Source organism: Urocitellus parryii, chromosome 5, assembly GCF_045843805.1.
Source record: "Urocitellus parryii isolate mUroPar1 chromosome 5, mUroPar1.hap1, whole genome shotgun sequence".
Classification (NCBI taxonomy): domain Eukaryota; kingdom Metazoa; phylum Chordata; class Mammalia; order Rodentia; family Sciuridae; genus Urocitellus; species Urocitellus parryii.
This window is the reverse complement of record NC_135535.1, coordinates 102489259-102509097: the sequence shown is the minus strand read 5'-3', so window position 1 is coordinate 102509097 and position 19839 is coordinate 102489259. Positions and strand designations below refer to the sequence as shown.

Sequence of the window (19839 nt, the reverse complement as noted above, 5' to 3'; positions counted from 1 at the left end):
CTCACCTGCTGTGGGCTGCTCTGTCTCATTCCTGGGTTCCCTGAAAAAAAGGAACCCCAGAGACAAGGGGATCAAACACTGACCCAGCGCCTCCACACTTGGGAAAGGCCCTACTCAGGGCTTTCCTGAGTCCTGAGAAGCTACAGATTGGTAGACAGGAACCATGGCTCTGAGCTTAACTGTCTCCATACAAATGAGCCAACTGGGGCTGTACTGGATTGTGGGTGCCTGGCTATCAGAGTTCCAAGTTCTATTTGTTCCATTGTCAAGGAAGTGACCTCACTTCCTTGGGGTCCCCTTACCTGAAGCACTTCCTCACAAAATAGGTGCCATCTAAGAATCTCCTTTCTCCCTGTGACACATGCACAAGTGGATACAATTATACCAACACACCCTAGCTCAGGTTTCAATAAAGGTCTGGGTAGAGCCAGCCTCCCAGGTGTGGGAAGACAGAGATTGGTTCAGACCCATCCTCTCCTTTTTGCTGTGTGTTTGATCCTGAAGAAGTCACTGAACCTTGCAGGGTCTCCCTACCTTCCCAAAATGTTTCTCAGGGACCATGCTAGCATCTGCTTTTCAGATTGTCATCAGGTGTATGGGTCTATACATACCTATATTTACCTGTGAAATGGGAGAGTCACACGATGATAATTAACAAACATACAGATGACATAGTCACAACTGGGGTGCGGGGAGACAAAGGATGACAAAGGATCTGAGTCCCTCAGTGAGACAGGGAAGGTCCCTTTCCTCTTGGCCTTCCACTCTGCACCAGTTGAAGTGACTGATTTTCAGAGATTCTGCCTCTGTCATAGACCTTCTAGTGGCTTCCTGTGAGCTTCAGACATGCCTCAGATGCCTCTTCTCAGAGTAGGAGGTCTTCATGCCATGGGAGCTCCCAAGAAACACAGCATCCTGGAGCCCAAGGCCTGTAGTCCTCTGCTCTCTAGGTGGATACAAACCTGCATCTGGCTTCTAAGAATAGAAATTAGCAATGGTCAAGGTAAAGTACCCAAAGGTTGAGTTATGGGAAGTCTCATTTCTGTCTCCTCGTAGGAAATGAAGCTGAGACATTCCAAGCAGCCCTGTGGACAGCCCCAGGGGCATCCATACCTAAGTTTCTTGACCAACAGAGGGTTAAGAAGGCTCAGTCACATTGGATTCTGCCAAAAAGACAGGAATGATCTCAGAGGCAGATCCTTTTGTGCCGCAGTCCGGTTGCATCAAAATAACCGGGGGGTGACGAACAACTTGTGTAGATTGATACAGCAGGAGTAGGAGCTGTTTATTGTAGGACAACAGAGGTATTTATACATTCCACACAGCTTATCTTAATTAACATAAACTAGATACAGCAGTCAATCAATAAGAAATCTCTACATTTAATAGCTCGCTGGCGCCACCTCACAAACCACTCTCCCTGGCAAAATGCCAGGCACCATCCTGACTTGTTTACAGACTCTAACACTTTTGGATGTGCCTCCTGAAGACCAGAGACCCAAGGCTCCTGACAGACCTAGATACACAGGCAGTAGCTGAGCTGGTCTGAATCTCGGTGCTCAGAAACTGGGACATCACCGCTCTCTGTGGCTATCAGCAGTGGAATGCTAACCCACAGCACTGGACAACTAGTGTGGAGACTAGGCCCTGGGTCTCCCTTCTCCTCCCATCTTGGCCCAGTCTCTCCTAAGCCATACTGGTCTCCTTTCCAATGTCCCACCTCACTAATGCCACTTCCCCACTCCAGTCTCTGCACTGCTCAGCCTTCCTCATGGCATTTCTTCCCTAATTGATCTTGGCTGCTCCCTCTTGTCATTCTGGTTTCAGCAGAAGTGTCATCTCCCTGACACTCTTACATCTGCCCCTTAGTTACCCAATCCTCTTTCCCCTCTTTGAAATGGTTGTTGGTAAAAGCTGTCCTGAAACTTTCTCAGGCTTCCTTCTTTTCAACAGTTTAGCATGATTAACTGATTTAAGATTCACATTCACCCTCCTCTTTGCTGATTCTTGTATAACTGAAGACCATGGCACACATGGGATACATTTAAGGGCAATCAGGGACTTTTAAGAGGGCTTGGTGTTCCATCACTTAAATTAAATCTCTCAGGAAACCCTTAATTAACATAAACTAGATACAGCAGTCAATCAATAAGAAATCTCTACACTTAATAGAGTGATTCTTCTGCCACGTTGCAAAACCCCACACATTCACTAATGTTTTAGAATTTGCAGTCTGCTATACCCCTTTTGTTTTCCACTGAGATTTATGAAAGTAAAGTATCACATTTGAAGAGAGTCTTGCCCTTCCTGGCAGTATCATGAACCCTGTGATCTTTAAGATCCTGGTTATGATAGATGTGCTCTCTGGTTACGGAAAATGGCACATCACCCTCTACTGATTTTCTGACTTTTTCTTTTGGTATCCTTCCCTGCACCACTGGTGGGCAGTATTTTGAAAATCTGTACTTATCTTTGTGACAAAGTGACAGCAGCATGTCTTGTCATAGTTCTTTTGTGCATTGGTCATCAGGGAGACCAGGGAGAGGAGGGATGAAAGGGGCCCCATCGCAGAGGGTACTGCTGGGATAGGTATATTCTTGGTGTTTTATGTTTTTGATGTTATTTTATGAGTTTCTTTTAGTGAAATGTCCTAGGAATTAATTCTACTAGTATTTTATTCAGCTTTTTGTGTTGTGACAAAGAACTGACAAGAACAATTTTAGAAGAAAAAATTTATTTTGAAGCCCAAGGTTTCAGAGGTCTCAGTCCATAGATATCCTACTCCATTCCTTGTGGTTTGAGGTAAGGCGGAATAACATGGTTGAAGAATGAAGCAGGGGAAAGGATGTCAGGAGATGGCGACCAAAAAGCAGAAATAGGGAGAACTCTGCTCAACAGAGACAACATATAAATCCCATCAGGGACCAATCTCATGCAGCCACTGCCTACATGACTATAGTCACCACCCAGTTAATACTATCAAAGGATTAATGTGCTGATTAAGACATTTATAACCCAATCATTTCACTTTTAAACTTACTTCATTGACTCACACATGAGCTTTTCTGAGACAGCCAGTATCTAAACATCACAATTAGTTTTCACAGTTGCTTTTTGGTGGCTTTGTTTTCCCTTTTTTCTCTTTCATGTATTTGATTATTTTTCTTGATAATTTGAGAATTCTGAATAAGCTTCAAAGATAATACAAAATTCCAAGATAACCCTAACCCAGATTCCCCAATGCTATTATTTTTTTATATTATCCCCTCATCCTGCCACATTTATCAATGAATAAAATATTTCTGAGTAACACTCAAAGAGTAGGTGGATAAGATATGTTCCTCATGAACTGGTGAGATTATACTATGTATACAAAACGAGATATGAAAAAATTATGCTCTCTCTATATAATAAGAATTGTATTGCATTCTGCTATCATATATAAATTAAAACATTTATACACAAAAAAGATATGTTTCTTACTCTTAAAAAATCATCAAGAATATTTACATAGCTACAGTGTCATTGCCAAATTCCATAAAATAAACTGTTAGCTTTCACATATGATGGAGACCATGTGGGACTTGTCTTTCTGTTTCCTGGGTTATTGAACTTAACATAATGTCCTATGATTCCATCAATTCCATCAATTTTGATGCAAAAGGGAGGACTCCAGTCCTCTTTATGGCCATATTTATACTACATTTTCTTTATGAACTTTTCTTCCAGTGGGCATCAGATTCCATTCTGTAGCTATTGTGAAGAGTGCTACAATACACATGGAAATGTATGATTGCTGTTTCACAGTAAATATCATTGTCCTAGTGGGTATTGCTTTTTAATGCATCACCCACCCACCCCCCAAAAAATAGCAACACAAATAAAAATACATTTCATTTTGCCCATTATTTCCAGATTCATAAATTTAGCAAGGATTCTTGGCAGCTGCTTCTTGTGGTCTCTCATGAGGTTGCACTTGGATCTCATCTTCAGCTGAGGTAATTTTAGACTTTACAAACCTGGGAAACCAGGATAGTTCATTCACATGGCTGGTAGCTTGAAGTTCAACTGTGGCTACTGACAGAACAACATGCAAATACTCTCTCCCACATGATAGTCCACAGAGTAGATTTCCCATTAAGCAAACATCCAATGTCAAGAGAAGGAGGCCTGACTTTCTTAGCTAGGTTCCTACGTCAAGCTGTGATGCCTTCACCAAATTCTGTTGCATTTTGACAACTCACCACTGTCAGCCCAGATTGGAGGGCAGGAGGAATGGACTGAAGAGGTCAATAGATAGAGTGTCACAGATTTTGTGGGTATTTTTATAAACTAAATGTGTGTTGAATATCTAACTTTGTATATTTTCTTTTTTTTTCTTTTTTTAATTTTCATTGTTGGTTGTTCAAACATTACATAGTTCTTGATATATCATATTTCACACTTTGATTCAAGTGGGTTATGAACTCCCATTTTTACCCCGTATACAGATTGCAGAATCACATCGGTTACACATCCATTGATTTACATATTGCCATACTAGTGACTGTTGTATTCTCCCCTCTACTGTAATTCATTTCTCCCCCTTGTATTTTTTTCCCTTTCCCCTCACTTCCTCTTGTATGTAATTTTGTATAACCCTGAGGGTCTCCTTCCATTTCCATGCAATTTCCCTTCTCTCTCCCTTTCCCTCCCACCTCTCATCCCTGTTTAATGTTAATCTTCTTCTCATGCTCTTCGTCCCTACTCTGTTCTTAGTTACTCTCCTTATATCAAATAAGACATTTGGCATTTGTTTTTTAGGGATTGGCTAGCTTCACTTAGCATAATCTGCTCTAATGCCATCCATTTCCCTGCAAATTCTATGATTTTGTCATTTTTTAATGCAGAGTAATACTCCATTGTGTATAAATGCCACATTTTTTTTATCCATTCTTCTATTGAAGGGCATCTAGGTTGGTTCCACAGTCTTGCTATTGTGAATTGTGCTGCTATGAACATCGATGTAGCAGTGTCCCTGTAGTATGCTCTTTTTAGGTCTTTAGGGTTTTTTTCTCTATCAAATATGGCCTTAATAACCTAAAACTCATCAAGCAAATAGGAATGTCAAATTCTCTCACCATCTCTCTTAGTATCCTATTATATTTCTTTTGTTTTTGTCTTTCTCTTCTTCACTATGTATTTTCCCATGTTCTTCCAGTTAATATTTCTATTTTGTGTTAACCTACACTGCTGTTAGACTCATCCTCTGTTTTCTTACTTCTAGTCACTGACTTTATTGGTCTTTTTTACTGAGATCTTTTTAGTTATACATAACTCTCAAATATTTATTGATTTTTTGTTATTTTCTACCAAGATCCATGTCATGTCATTTAATTTATAAAATGTAATCATGATTATTTGAATTAACTATAAGGATTTACCAATACCACTCTATGAAAATCTTTTTATTTTTCTCCTTTGTCTAATTTGTTTTATACATAATTTGCTTTTTATATATGAGGCTTTTATGATTGACAGGCATCATATATGAAAAAATCTACAAAAACGTCAGAAAGAAATTTATCTAACTTCTTCAATTCACTTTATTTAGGGTAGATCACATTATACAAAAAGAATTAAAGTTGTGAGATACTGGGCACCATCTCTGACAAAAATGTTTTCTATAAAATACAAGTTTCCTGGGTGTTTAATTTGATTCCTCTTCTTTGGTCCAACCTAAATTTTACTTGGCACTCCCAGGAAAAATTGGCAAACATGCTGAGATTTTCGGAGTCTTACCTACTACGTTTGAATGCCCAAATGCCTCCAAGGAAAAATCACTGATTCTAGTTTTTACTTTTCTCTGAACTCAACTCCTAAGTCTTGCTTCCCTGGAAGATGTGCAGTACTTTCCAACAGCACTGCCATATTCACACTTTCCTAAAGTCATTCCTGGGACTTTAGTAGATTTATACTTCATTTAACTAAGAGAGAAGTGTGTGTTAGAAGCAGAAGCAGAATCCTTGAATAGAAGATAGGAAATTACTGATTGTGGGCTACAGCTTTCAGATGCCATCACTGGATTATTGTCAAGTTTAATTCCATTTCCTGCTCTCTACTCCATCTGTAGGAAACCAGACCCAGCTGCTACCCCAGTGCAATGACTCCTGGTCTGAACCAGCAGGCTCTGCAGCCTCTGAGGGCCACTCTGCCAACTGTTCAGGTGAGCAAGGCTTCCAGCAACAGAGCCTTCCCATTCCCTGTGCAAATGCCCACTGACATGACCCTGTCTCTCCTCAGACAGCAGAGAGCTCTGCCTGGTGGATGGGGGCAGTCGCTGTGCAGGGAGAATGGAGATCCTGCAGCAGGGCTCCTGGGGCTCCATCTGTGATGACAGCTGGGACCTGAATGATGCCCACGTGGTGTGCAGACAGCTGGGCTGTGGAGTGGCCCTGGAGGCCACCGTCTCTGCTCATTTTGGAGAGGGATCAGGGCCCATCTGGCTGGATGAGGTGAACTGCACAGGAGAGGAGGCCCATGTGTGGCAGTGCCCTTCCCAGGGCTGGGGGCAGCACAACTGCAGTCACAAGGAGGATGCAGGGGTCATCTGCTCAGGTCTGTGATATACTCTGTGCATAGGCTGGAAGGGTCTGAAGGATGATGTCTGAGCCCTGCAGCAGGGTTGAACAGTTGCTGACAGCGCAGTGGTGAGGTGGTGCTCTCACAATTCCTGTCCTTCCAGCAGAGGAGAAGATGAGGTGCTTCCATTTCCTGCTGTAGCAGCTGAGATTCTGCCCCTTCCATCTCAGCACTGTCCCCTGACACAGTCATTCTCTACAGTGTCCATTTAAAGCCGTCATCAGTCTTCCCTTACCTGCCAGTGCAACATCCTGACCCACTGAATTAGTCTTATATTTCTTCTGTAACAAGTTACCATAGATTTAGAGTCTTAAGACAATACAAAGTTATCACCTTACAATGTGTAGGTTAGAAGACAGACTTGGGTCTGTGTGGGCTATAAACAAGGCGTGAGCAGGATGCAACAGCCAAAGCTCTGGGAAGACTCATTTTCTTACACTTTTCCACTGTTAAAAGTTGCCTGAATTCCTTGTATGAACCCTTCCTTCTTCAAACCCAAAGTGTTTCAACCATCTCACCATTCCATGTTCACATCACACTCTGGTGAGGGCCAGAATGGCTTATCTGATTGTGAGGATACAAGTGTAAGGATGTCATTACATTGGGGAAATCCTATCCAGGATGATCCAGGATAATCTTACAATGAAAGCAAACTTTTGTTAATATTTTTTTGTTGTTGTTTTTGTTTGTTATTTTGGTACTGGGCTTGAGTCAAGGGACTCCACCACTGGACCACAGCCATGACACTTTTGTTTATTTTTTATTTTGAGACAGAGTCATTCTAATTTGCTGAGGCTAGCTTTGAACATGGGGTGCTTCTTTAGCCTTCCAATCAACTTGGAATACAGCCATGTCCCATCTTGCCTAGAGAAAGGACCATTTTCTTAAGCTTGTTTGAAAAGCCCTTTTGCAATGTGAGCTAAAATAGTCATAGTCTCCCAGGATTGGGAAGTGGACATATTTGAAGCTCCACTATTCTACTACCCTCTGTTTATGCTCATTTTTTAGGATATGTCAGATGGTTAATCAGAGAGCAGATAAAGAATTCACTTTCTGCAGAGCTCCCAGATCAGTATTCCTGCCTATTCATTTGCTAATATTACATTGTTGTAGAAACTGAAAAAGAGGTACAAGTTAGCAAAACAGGTTAAAGGGACAAAAATTTCAGTCTTCTACCTAGTGGGCACGTCCTCAGGAGAGTCAGCAATGAGCACTCACTACTTAGGAATAAAGAAAAAACAACAGTAAGAGTTGAATGCTCACTGACCCCTGTTTTCCTCTTTTCCATTTCAGAGTTCCTGGCCCTTAGACTGGTGAATGAGGACCAGGAGTGTTCTGGGTGGCTGGAGATTTTCTACAACAACACCTGTGGCAGTATCTGCAGCAGCCCTATGGAACACATGACCTTGTCCATGATCTGCAAACAGCTTGGCTGTGGGGACACTGGGACTCTGGATTTCTTGTTTCCTCCCAGGGAAGGTTCTAGACCCCGCTGGATAGATGGAATCATCTGTTGAAAAACTGATAGCTCTCTCTGGCAGTGTCCTTCTGACCCCTGGAAACACCAATCTTGTTCTCCCAAGGAGGAAGCTCATATCACGTGTACAGGTGACCTACTGTCTATTTCTATGTGTTTGTCCTATGCCTGTAGGTTGTTGTCAGGAAAAGTTCATATACGCAAACATAATGGATGAGTTGAAGTAAGTCTACAAAATGAAAACTGGATAGAGATTACTTGATCAACATGTTGCAGTCCTGTTTTAAAGATAGATGTGAGGAAACCATTGATAACAATTTATATGAAAAGTATCAGAGACAGAACTGAACATATGGGAGCATGAAGTTATACTCTGTTGAACGTTCTTAGAAATTAGCTAATGCAGTCTGAAGTTATATTAATTAAACTGTATTATCTTAGTGACAGGGTGAATGATTTGACCTCAGTTATACGCATTGCTTGCTATGTGGTTGGTATCACTTTGTTCCCACACTTCCACCCCACCATAGGTAATGTGGCTTAATCATCACTATCATCTGATTATAGGTATCACAATGATCATTTATCTGAGATGAGGAAATGGAGGATAGGGGTACCACTTCATATCTCTCACGCTTTCAAGTTAGTAAGGGGCAATTTGTGGAACCAAATATATTGGGCTCTTATTCTAAAATCCATCTACACCAGATGGATAGTCTCTCAGGTCATTTTGTTGATGGAAAGTAATCTAGTGATTTGTAGATAGAACCTTAATTCCAAGGCAGGAGGACAGACACAGAAAACAACACCACCACTGTCTTCATGGATTTTACACTCCAGCCTGACAACAAAATTATGCATAAATGTGAGTGTCATGAAGGTATGGTGGAAATGTGTGATTTGAGGAAAAAAGAAATCATTTTTAGTTTGATAACTAAAGGAGGAGTAGAGATCCAATGAAAGAAGAAAGTAGAGTATTTATCAGTGTAAATACTGAGGTGGGAAGAGCATAATGACCTTGAGAAGCACTGATAAAATCTCATAATGTGTAGAGCAAGAAGAGGGTGGGTGGAGAGATGCATGATTACCTGGATGGTAAGAAGAGCTAGAGGTACCTCCAAAGCGTGTTCCAAAGCGTGGTTCCATGGTGGTTCCATTCCCAATTTTCCAAGAAATCTCCATAGTGCTTTCCATATTGGCTGCACCAATTTGCAGTCCCACCAGCAATGTATGAGTGTACCTTTTTCCCCACATCCTCACCAACACTTATTGTTGTTTGTATGCATAATAGCTAACATTCTGACTGGAGTGAGATGAAATCTTAGAGTGGTTTTGATTTGCATTTTTCTAATTGCTACTGATGATGAACATTTTTTCATGTATTTGTTAATTGATTGTACATCATCTTCTGATAAGTGTCTGTTCAGGTCCTTGGCCCATTTGTTGATTGGGTTATTTGGGTTTCCTGATGTTTAGCTTTTTGAGTTCTTTATTTATCCTAGTGATTAGTGCTCTATCTGATGTGTGAGGGGTAAAGATTTGCTCCCAAGATGGAGGGTCTCTATTCATTTCACAGATTGTTTCTTTTGACGAGAACAAACTTTTTAGTTTGATTCCATCCCATTTATTGATTCTTGATTTTAATTCTTGTGCTATAGGATTCTTATTAATGAAGTTGGGACTTAATTCCACATGATGGAGATTAGGGCCTACTTTTTCTTCTATTAGATACAGAGTCTCTGGCTGTATTCCTAAGTCCTTGATCCATTTTGAGTTGAGTTTTCTGCATGGTGAGAAATAGGGGTTTATTTATTTTTTTGTTGCATATGGATTTCCAGTTTTCCCAACACCATTTGTTGAAGAGGCTATCTTTTTCTCCCATGCATGTTCCTGACACCTTTGTCTAATATAAGATAATTGTATTTTTGTGGGTTAGTCTCTGTGTCCTCTATTCTGTACCATTGGTCTACCAGTCTGATTTGGTGCCAATACCATCCTGTTTTTCTTACTATTGCTCTGTAGTATAGTTTAAGTTCTGGTATAGTGATGCCACCTGCTTCACTCTTCCTGCTAAGTATTGTTCTAGCTATTATGGGTCTCTTATATTTGAGATGAATTTCATGATTGCTTTTTCTATTTCTATGAGGAATGTCATTGGAATTTTGATCAGAATTGCATTAAATCTGTATAGTGCTTTTGGAAGTATGGTGATTTTGACAATATTAATTCTGCCTATCCAAGTGCAAGGTAGATCTTCCTATGTTCTAAAGTCTACTTCGATTTCTTTCTTTGGGGTGCTATAATTTTTATCATATAGATCTTTCACCTCTCTCATTAAGTTGATTCCCAAGGTTTTTTTTTTTGAGGTTATTGAGAAAGAGGTAGTTTTCCTCTCTGAGGATTTGTCACTTATATACAGAAATGCCTTTGATTTATGGGTGTTGATTTTATATTCTACTTTGCTGAATTTGTTTACTAATTCTAGAATTTTTCTGGTGGAACTTTTAGGATCTTCCATGTATAGGATCATATCATCAGAAAATAGTGCCAATTTGAGTTCTTCTTTTCCTATGTGTATCCCTTTAATTTCTTTTGTCGAATTGCTCTTTCTTGTGTTTCAAAAACTATGTTGAATATAAGTGGTGAAAGAGGGCATCCCTGTCTTGTTCCAGTTTTTAGAGGGAATGTCTTCAATTTTTTTCCTTTTAGAATGATGGAGGCACAGAGATATTTTTCTGTTATCCCTAGGTTTTCTAGTGTTTTGAACATAAAGGGGTGCTATATTTTGTCAAATGCTTTTTTTTTGCATCTATTGAGATGATCATATGATTCTTATATTTGAGACTATTGATGTGATGGATTACATTTATTGATGTCTGTATGTTGAACCAAACTTGCATCCCTGGGATGAATCCCACTTTATTGAGGTCCCCATCTTTTTTATATGTTTTTGTATTTGATTTGCTAGAATTTTATTGAGAATTTTTGCATCTATGTTTATTAGAGATATTAGTCTGAAGTTTTCTTTCTATGATGTGTCTTTGTCTGGTTTTGGAATCAGAGTAATATTGGCCTCATAGAATGAGTTTCAAAGAGATTCCTCTTTTTCTTTTTCCTGAAATAAATTGGAAAGTATTGGTATTAGTTCTTCTTTAAAGGTCTGCAGAACTCAGCTGTGTATCTGACCACTCCTAGGCTTTTCTTGGTTGGTAGATTTTGATGGCGTCTGCTATTTCATCACTTGAAATTGATCTGTTTAAATTGTGTATATCATCCTGATTCAATTTGGCAAATTATTTGACTCTAGAAATTTATTGATACCTTTGATATTTTTATTTGATTGTAGAACAAGTTTTCAAAATAACTTCTACTTATCTTCTATATTTCTGTAGTGTCTGCTGTGATATTCCTTTATTGTCACATGTGTTAGTGACTTGAGTTTTTTCTCTTCTTCTCTTTGTTAGCATGGCTAAGGGTCTGTCAATTTTATTTATTTTTTTAAAAGAACCAACTTTTCTGTCAATTTTTTCAATTGTTTCTTTTGTTTCAATTTCATTGATTTCAGCTCTGATTTCAATTATTTCCTGTCTTCTGAAGCTTTTGGTGCTGATTGTTCTTTTTCTAGGGCTTTGAGATGCAGTGTTAAGTCATTTATTTGTTGACTTTTTCTTCTTTTAAGGAATATACTCCATGCAATTAACTTTCCTCTTAGAACTGCTTTTATAGTGTTCCAGAGATTTCAATGTTGTATCTGTATTCTCATTCCCCTGTAAAAACTTTTTAACCTCCTCCTGATGTCTTCTGTAACCCATCATTCATTCAGTAGCATAATATTTATTCTCTAGATGATGGAATTGATTTTATTTCTTATTTTATTATTGATTTCTAATTTCATTTCATTATGATCTGATAGAATTCAGGGTAGAATATCTACTTTTTTATATTTGCTAAGAGTTGCTTTGTGACTGGTATGTGGTCTATTTTAGAGAAGGATCCATGTGCTGCTGACAAGAAAGTATATTCTCTTATTGAAGGTTGCAATATTCTATATATGTAAGTTAAGTCCAAGTTATTGATTATATTTTTGAGTTCTATAGTTTCTTTGTTCAGCTTTTGCTTGAAGATCTATCTAGTGATGAAAGAGGTGTGTTAAAGTCACCCAAAATTATTGTGTTGTGCTCTATTTGACTCTTGAACTTGAGAAGAGTTTGTTTGATGAATGTACATGCTCCATTGTTTGGAGCATATATATTTACAATTGTTAAGTCTTGTTCCTGTATGTTTCCCTTGAGCAGTATGTAGTGTCCTTCTTTATCCCTTTTGATTGACTTTAGTTTGAAGTCTACTTTGTTTCATATGAGTGTGGAAAACCCTGCTTGCTTCCACATTCCATTTGAGTGGTATAATTTTTCCTAACCATTCTGTGGATGTCTTTTCCTATTGGATGAGTCTCTTGGAGGCTTTTTTGTTTGTTTGTTTGTTTGTTTTTGTTTTTGTTTTGTTTTAATCCGCTAGTCTATGTCTTTTGATTGGCGAGTTTGGGCCATTAATATTCAGGGTTATTATTGAGACATGATTTGTATTCCCAGCCATTTTTGTTTATTTTTATTATTTAATGTGACTGGGTTTCTCCTATGATTAGATTTTCTTTTAAAATCTGATTTTCATCATTTTATTCATTTCCTCTTCTTGGAATATTTTGCTGAGGATGCTCTGTAGTGCAGGCTTTCTAGTTGTAAATTCTTTTAACTTTTGTTTATCATGGAATATTTTTATTTCATCATCAAACCTAAAGCTTAGTTTTGCTGAATATAAGATTTGTGGTTGGCATCCATTTTCTATCAGAGCTTGGTATATATTTTTCCATGGCTTTGAGGGTCTGGGTTGAAAAATCTGCTGAGATTTGAATTGGTCTCCCACTATATGTAATCTGATTCCTTTCTCTTGAGGCTTTTAAGATTCTAACCTTATTCTGTATACTACACATTTTCATTATAATGTGCTTTGGTGTAGATCTGCTGTAATTTTGTACATTTGGTGTCCTATAAGCCTCTTGTATTTGGTTTTCCAATTTATTCTTCATGCTTGGGAAATTTTCTGATATTATCTCATTGATGAGATTGTGCATTCCTTTGGTTTGAAACTCTGTGCCTTTCTCTATCCCAATAACTCTTAGATTTGGTCTTTTGATGCTGTCCCATAATTCTTGGATGTTCTGTTCATGGTTACTAACTTTCTTCACCATGTGATGAACTTTATTTTCCAGATTATATACTTTGTCTTCATTATCTGGTGTTCTTTCTTTCAAGTGATCTAATCTGTTGATCATGCTTTCTATTATAGTTTTTTGTTTTGATTTATTATATCCTTCATTTCAAGGATTTCTTTTTTTTTCAGGATCTCTATTTCTATCTTGAAGTAATAATTTGCAACTTGTATTTGCTCTCTTATCTCGTTGGAGTAATCAATTTTTGCCTGTATTTGCTAATTTAGGTCATTCTTTAATTCAGAGATCATTTAATTATGAACCTTCTGAACTCATTCTTTGACATCCTATCAACTTTGCTGTCCATGGGTTCTGTTATTATAGTGTCATTGTTTGTTTGGGGCACATTCCTCCCTTGTTTTTTCATGTTGTCTATCTGTCTTCCTTTCTTGCAGTGTGGATCTGAGAAATTACAGTTTCTTCCCTATGTTTCTATAGTATCCATGCAGATTGTCTCTACCCCACCTTGATGTTGGGCTTCCAGACTCTGCTGGTGTCTCTCAATGGGTGCTCATGCATTCTATATCTGTGACCTGTGGAAGTTAAAGTGGGTGGATCTAGGCCACTGGGCTTGACCTCCCTTGGTAGTCTGCTGGTCAGAAGAGGCTGTCCTGTACCAAAGGTTAGGCTCTGATGATGTCTGCCACACTGAAGGAGGGGTGAACTGGACCTCCTGAGAGCCTGGATCCCATGTGGAGTGTGGTTCCCATGTTGGCTGGTGTCGGTGGTCTGGGCTGGCTCTTGGCTCCCCCAGTAGTCCACTGGTCAGAAGGGTTGGCCTGCACCAGAGGCTAGGCCTTGGGGAGAGTGCCTCTCCAGGAAAGTGGTGGACCAAGTGTGCTGTGCACCTGGGCTCTGCAGGAGCCCGTGTGGGTGAATCTAGGATTGGCATCCCTTCATAGTATGCTGGTAAGAACTGGACATTCTGCACCAAAGGCTGGGCTCTGGCATTATCTGCCCCACTGGGGGAGGAGTGTACCAGGCCTACTGAGAGCCTGGAACCCACATGGGCTAGTATGGTGGTCTCAGTCAGAATTATTATTGAAAGGTTTTTACAAGTGTCTGCCATTTTTTTTTTCTGGGAGAGTTTGAATAATCTATGGTCATGTATTTCTCCTTATTCATTTTGGAGTTTTGACAATTTACTGAATTGATAATGTTTAATTATTTTTTCTTGACAATTTACTGAATTGATAATGTTTAATTATTTTTTTCTTTCTCACTTGTTTATCTCCTCTTCTAGTGAGATTTATTCTTTCCTATGCTGTCATGGCTAGGTTGTCTTGCTTCCTGCTCTGTGTGTAGGATTGCTTCATTATCTTCTACAGTGCAGGATCAGTGGTTCAAAATTCCTTTCACTGATGCTTATCTTCAAAAGACTTATTTTCCTTTAATTCTTAAGGATAACTTTTCTGAACATAGTCATTTAGGTGGCAACTATTTTCTCTCAAGGTCTGAAGTACATCATTCATTGCCCCCTGGCTGTTAATGTTTCTGCTTATAAATCTATTATGTTAGGGTCTTCTTAGTAAGCACCCTTCTCTTGATGATGTGCCTTGGGGTGTAGGTGTCCTGTAGAGTTGAGATTAATTCAAAGTGGACACTGAGATAATTCAAAGTGGCTGTTTCTCTGGCTTCTTGGGCTGGTTATAATGGATTTTGAAACTCCAGGTATTATGTCAGAGTATAATATTTTTCTCTATATTTCTCATGCAAATGGGGTCCTTCTGGTAGTTCACACATGCTGTTATAGACAGCACAGTGTGTAGGGCATTCTTTCTGTAGCTATTTATCCAGTATTATTTTTAGTGTTTGATCTGAGAGGATATGGCAGCAACCTGTACTGAGGTCCTTCAAGGCATTTTTCCACAACATTTGAATTATTTCGCCCATGTTTTCTTAACCTGGAGATTGTCCAAGAGCTGGAGTTATGCCTACTTGTGGCAGCCTTATCTCCGCTGTGGATTTCTCTCTTCCCTATTCATTAAGTTGAAATACCCACCAACACTTCAGCAGGACTAGGTCATGGCTTCAGTAAGGTGCAACTTCTCTAGATTGGTTGGAGTTATATCTCAGTGGCAAAGCACACACCCAATATGTTTGAGGTTCTCTGCTTGATCACCAACATAACTCAGCAAAAAGAAAACAAGAGCAGTAACCACAACATAACAATAAACTGGCTAGCCATGTTGGCACATGCCAATAATCTCAGCCATTCAGGAGGCTCAGGCAGGAGGATTGTGAGTTGAAAGCCATCCTCAGCAACTTAGCAAGGTTTAAGCAACTCAGTGAGACATGTCTCAAAATACAAAAAAAAAAAAAAAAGAACCCGGTACATGTCTGTAATCCCCGTGGCTTGGGGGACTGAGACAGGACTATTTCTAGTTCAAATCCAGCCTCAGCAATTTAAGAAGGTGCTAAGCAACTCACTGAGACCCTGTCTCTAAATACAAAATAGGGCTGGGGATTTGGTTCAGTGGTTCAGTGCCTCTGAGTTTAATCCCCTGTACCAAACAACTCCCCCAAAAAATAAAATAAATAAATAAATAAAGGACTGGGCATGTGTCTCAGTGGTTAAGTTCCTATGAGTTCAATTTAGAGTACCAAATAAAATAAATAAATAAACTAGCTATAGAAATACAGTAATAACCAAATGCACTCAACAACAACAAAAACAGCTATAACAATTGATAAGGGGAAGAAGAAATATAGAATTAAAAAGAAAGTCAAAAATTAGTAAAAGAAAAATTAATTAAAAAATACTCAAGTTGGAAAATAATAGAGAAGGAAGAAGGGGAGTTAAAAAGGAAGAAAAATATTTGTAACAAAAAACGGGGGAAACATTAATTAGGCAGGTGGCACTACCTGTAATCCTATGGGCTCTGGAGGCTGAGGCAGGAGGATTACAAGTACAGTGCTAGTTTGAGCAGCTTAGAGAGAACATGTCTCATAAATAAATAGGTAAATAAATAAAATTATAAAAGACTGCGGATGTAGCTCAGTGGTTTAGTGCCTCTGGGTTCAATCACCAGTACAATAAAGAGAATGGTAGGGTCAGTGAGAAAGAGGAAGAGAGAAAAAATCCATTTGAAGTATTAAAAATAAATTAATTAATAATAGTAAAGAAAATATAATAAAGCATAAAGAAAAATATGTCAAAAATTCTTCCCAGCTAAAATATCTGCATTGAAGATACCTTTTCCACATCATCTAACACTTGAATCCACCAGGTATGTGAGAGTCAGTAAACTGCAAAAGAAAACCAGTTGCAGTTCTTCTCTCTTCCCACCAAACATGCTGGGATTGAGGGCAGTAGACTGTCTATACTGTGCTCCTTGTTTGATATCAAGGAGGCTAAAGGAGTCTTGACAAGACAGGCCATAATTTCCCTGCAGGGGTTTGACTGGAAACCTGAAGGTATGTCAAATGTCAAGTCAGCTTTTCCTTCAGTGGTCTGCAGACCCAACAGGTAGTCACATACTTGCCCCAGAGGCCTCTAGAAGGTGACCATTGAGGTGTGCCAAGGGTCCTAGCCATGGCGAATCCCTGGAAAGTCCCTGGAAAGCATGTGGAAAATAGTGTAATCCCTGAAATAGTCAACATGGCAATGCCATGAATTGCCAGACGTTGTCTCTGAGCTCTGACACCTGGTCCCTATGTGCAACCACATGTGCCTGGAATTGCTCTTCTTCACAGAGGGTTGGACCATATTCAATGAGACCTCCATCCCTCCCCTACAATTTGATGCTCTTGGCATGTTTGTGACAGGCACTCTTCCTATCTGAGACTGTAGAATACTAACTTACACTGAATCACTGTGACAGGGTGGCCTAGGGACCTAAAATTGTGCTTACTCCACATTATCAAAACCCCAGAGGACTTTAGTCCCTAATAATGGCCACTTCTTAAGATAGTTCCTAGTTATATCACTCAGAGAGCTTGCTGAGCAATGTGATGAAATTTTCTCTAAAGTTTGCTTGTTGTACAAGAGTACTCCCTCTCAGAGAAATGCCCCAAGTTTGATTGAAAGCTTGTAAGAACCATTTTCCCACAGGTAAGACGCCATCTGGGTTGTCTGCACTCTCCAATTTACAGCTGGAGATGAGGCTGTAAACTGCTTTGTACATTTCTCTGGGTTGCACTTCTTCTTTTCCCTGTTGTTTAGAGTTATCAAACACAGTTTAATAAGTAGTTCTTTGTAGTTCCTCTATTTCTCTTCTTAAAGTAAAATTATCCCTTTGTGCCCTAACATTTTTAACTCACAGGGTCACAACAAATTTACTTCTTTTCTGCTATTTACTTCTTTTTTTTTTAATAATAACAACTTCTGAAAGAAGAATTTGGGGAAAAAAAGTAACATTCTATGATACGTAGTGAAGTTTAGTGATGTGGATATCCGAAATCATTTTGTGGGGAAACTTGCTCAATCTACTTAAAGAGAGTCAAGTTTTGACATTACATATCCAATCTGAATTCTAAAACCTAGAATCATTAGTGAAATATTTTGAGGTAAAGCATGGTCCATTCACTTTTCAGTCTTAATGACCATATGATTATGATTTCTCCTAGATTCATGGCTGTCACCTGATGTTTTTGATGATCTCATCCTTCCTTACTCTATCCCCTGTCTCTGGTCCTCCCACATCTCGGGCCATTGGCACTCAAGTTTGTGTGCTCAATAAGAACTAATCAGATGCTGGCCAATTGACTTTTAGAAATCATTCAGAAAAAGACACTTTCAACTACTCAAGGTAGGAAACCTGACATTCTAGAACCGTGTTATCAGATCCTGTGAAAATTTCTGCAAATAGTAAGTTTAACTCTGATAGCAACTACCTCATAACTTCTACCTGAGACATCTAACTAGACTATGATGTGTTTAATCTCACTTTTTGTTTTTTAAACAATTAATTCTCCTACTTATTTTGTAGGAATTGAAACTTAGCTGCTGCCTTGCTAAAAAAAACTCCATGTCTTACACATCAACCTCTACAATCTGAATGTAGATTCTGCCAACTGATTGGTTGGGGAAGGGGGTACCAGAGGACAAGAGTACCCTTCTCCTTTTCTTTGTAAATACAACCATTGACATGATTCTTTCTCCTCAGAGACTCCACAGCTTCGCCTGGTGGATGGTGGCAGTCGCTGTGCAGGCAGAGTAGAGATTCTTCACCAACATTCTTGGGGCACTGTCTGTGACCAAAACTGGGACCTGAATGATGCTCATGTGGTGTGCAGACAAATGGGCTGTGGAGTGGCCCTCCATGCCATACTTTCTGCACAATTTGGGGAGGGATCAGGGCCCATCTGGCTGGAGGACCTGAATTGCACAGGAGAGGAGGACCAAGTGTGGAAGTGCCCTTCTCTAGGCTGGGGGCAACATGATTGCACGCACGAGTGGGATGCAGGTGTCATCTGTTCAGGTATGGTCTGCACATTCTCCACTGCTTAAGAGAATGGAAAGGACTAAAATTGTGTATGTGATTCTAGGAAAATAAGAGACAGATGAGCCTCCAAGGACTAAGAGGTCCCCATGGACCCTGGGTATTCAAAATAGCAGTGGATATATCTTGTAAATCTCAAATATTGTCCTTTCCCTTCTTTGCAGTAATACTTAAAAGGATAGGTTTTGTTTTTGTGTAATCATTTCACTTAAAATTATCTTCAAAATTTTGTTTCTATTGATTTACCTATAAATTACCACACATATCTCTTTTTTTTCAAAATATAGACAAGAATGGGGCTTGCTTTTTTCAGTTGAATTGAATGTTTATATATGTATAGCCATACATAATTTTTTACTGAGTTGGTAGGTGTATAGCCACAGGGATAGGATTAAACACATCACAGGGGAATATAAAGAGTTTCACAAAATAGCAATTCTCCTTTCCAGATTCAGACATCAGAATTATCAACTCATTGGCAAGAAGGACCAGAGAACTGTGGGTTAAATGCTCTGAGTCACAGGTTTTTCTTCCATCATTAAAACAATAGATTCTCTCTACATTTCTTCTCAAAAAACACCTGTGGTATAAATTCATATGCCAGAGATAAATTTAGCTCTGTGATGACAAATCATTGTTAGATGAAACAAAATATTAATGCATATTTATTGTGGTATGATATTATATAATTTAGACTCATATCAGGTGGTTGCTCAGTGATCTCCCACAAAAACACCGCATTAACTGCAATTCACACACTAAACTGGCTTTATAAGAAACAATAAAGCAGGTGAGTGCATGCTTTTACAAAGATAAAAGAGAGAGAGAAAGAGAGAGAGAGAGAGAGAGAGAGAGAGAGAGAGAGAGAGAGAGAGAGAGAGAGAGAGAGAGGAGAAGGAAGACTTGCCCTTTCCCTAACCTCAGACAGCCCAGCATGAAAAGAAATGGATACTTTTGGGGAATGGAAAAGGAATTAAGCCCAGAGTTTACACTTGAAACTCGGTACTAGGCTGCAACAGTGAAACCTGGTG

The 19839-nt window shown here is 39.1% G+C and overlaps 1 pseudogene; it reads left to right on the top strand.

Moving 5' to 3' along the window:
- The first annotated feature begins 846 nt into the window (after positions 1–846).
- On the top strand, positions 847–18816 carry LOC144255025 (antigen WC1.1-like; annotated as a pseudogene).
- The last annotated feature ends 1023 nt before the right edge of the window (positions 18817–19839 follow it).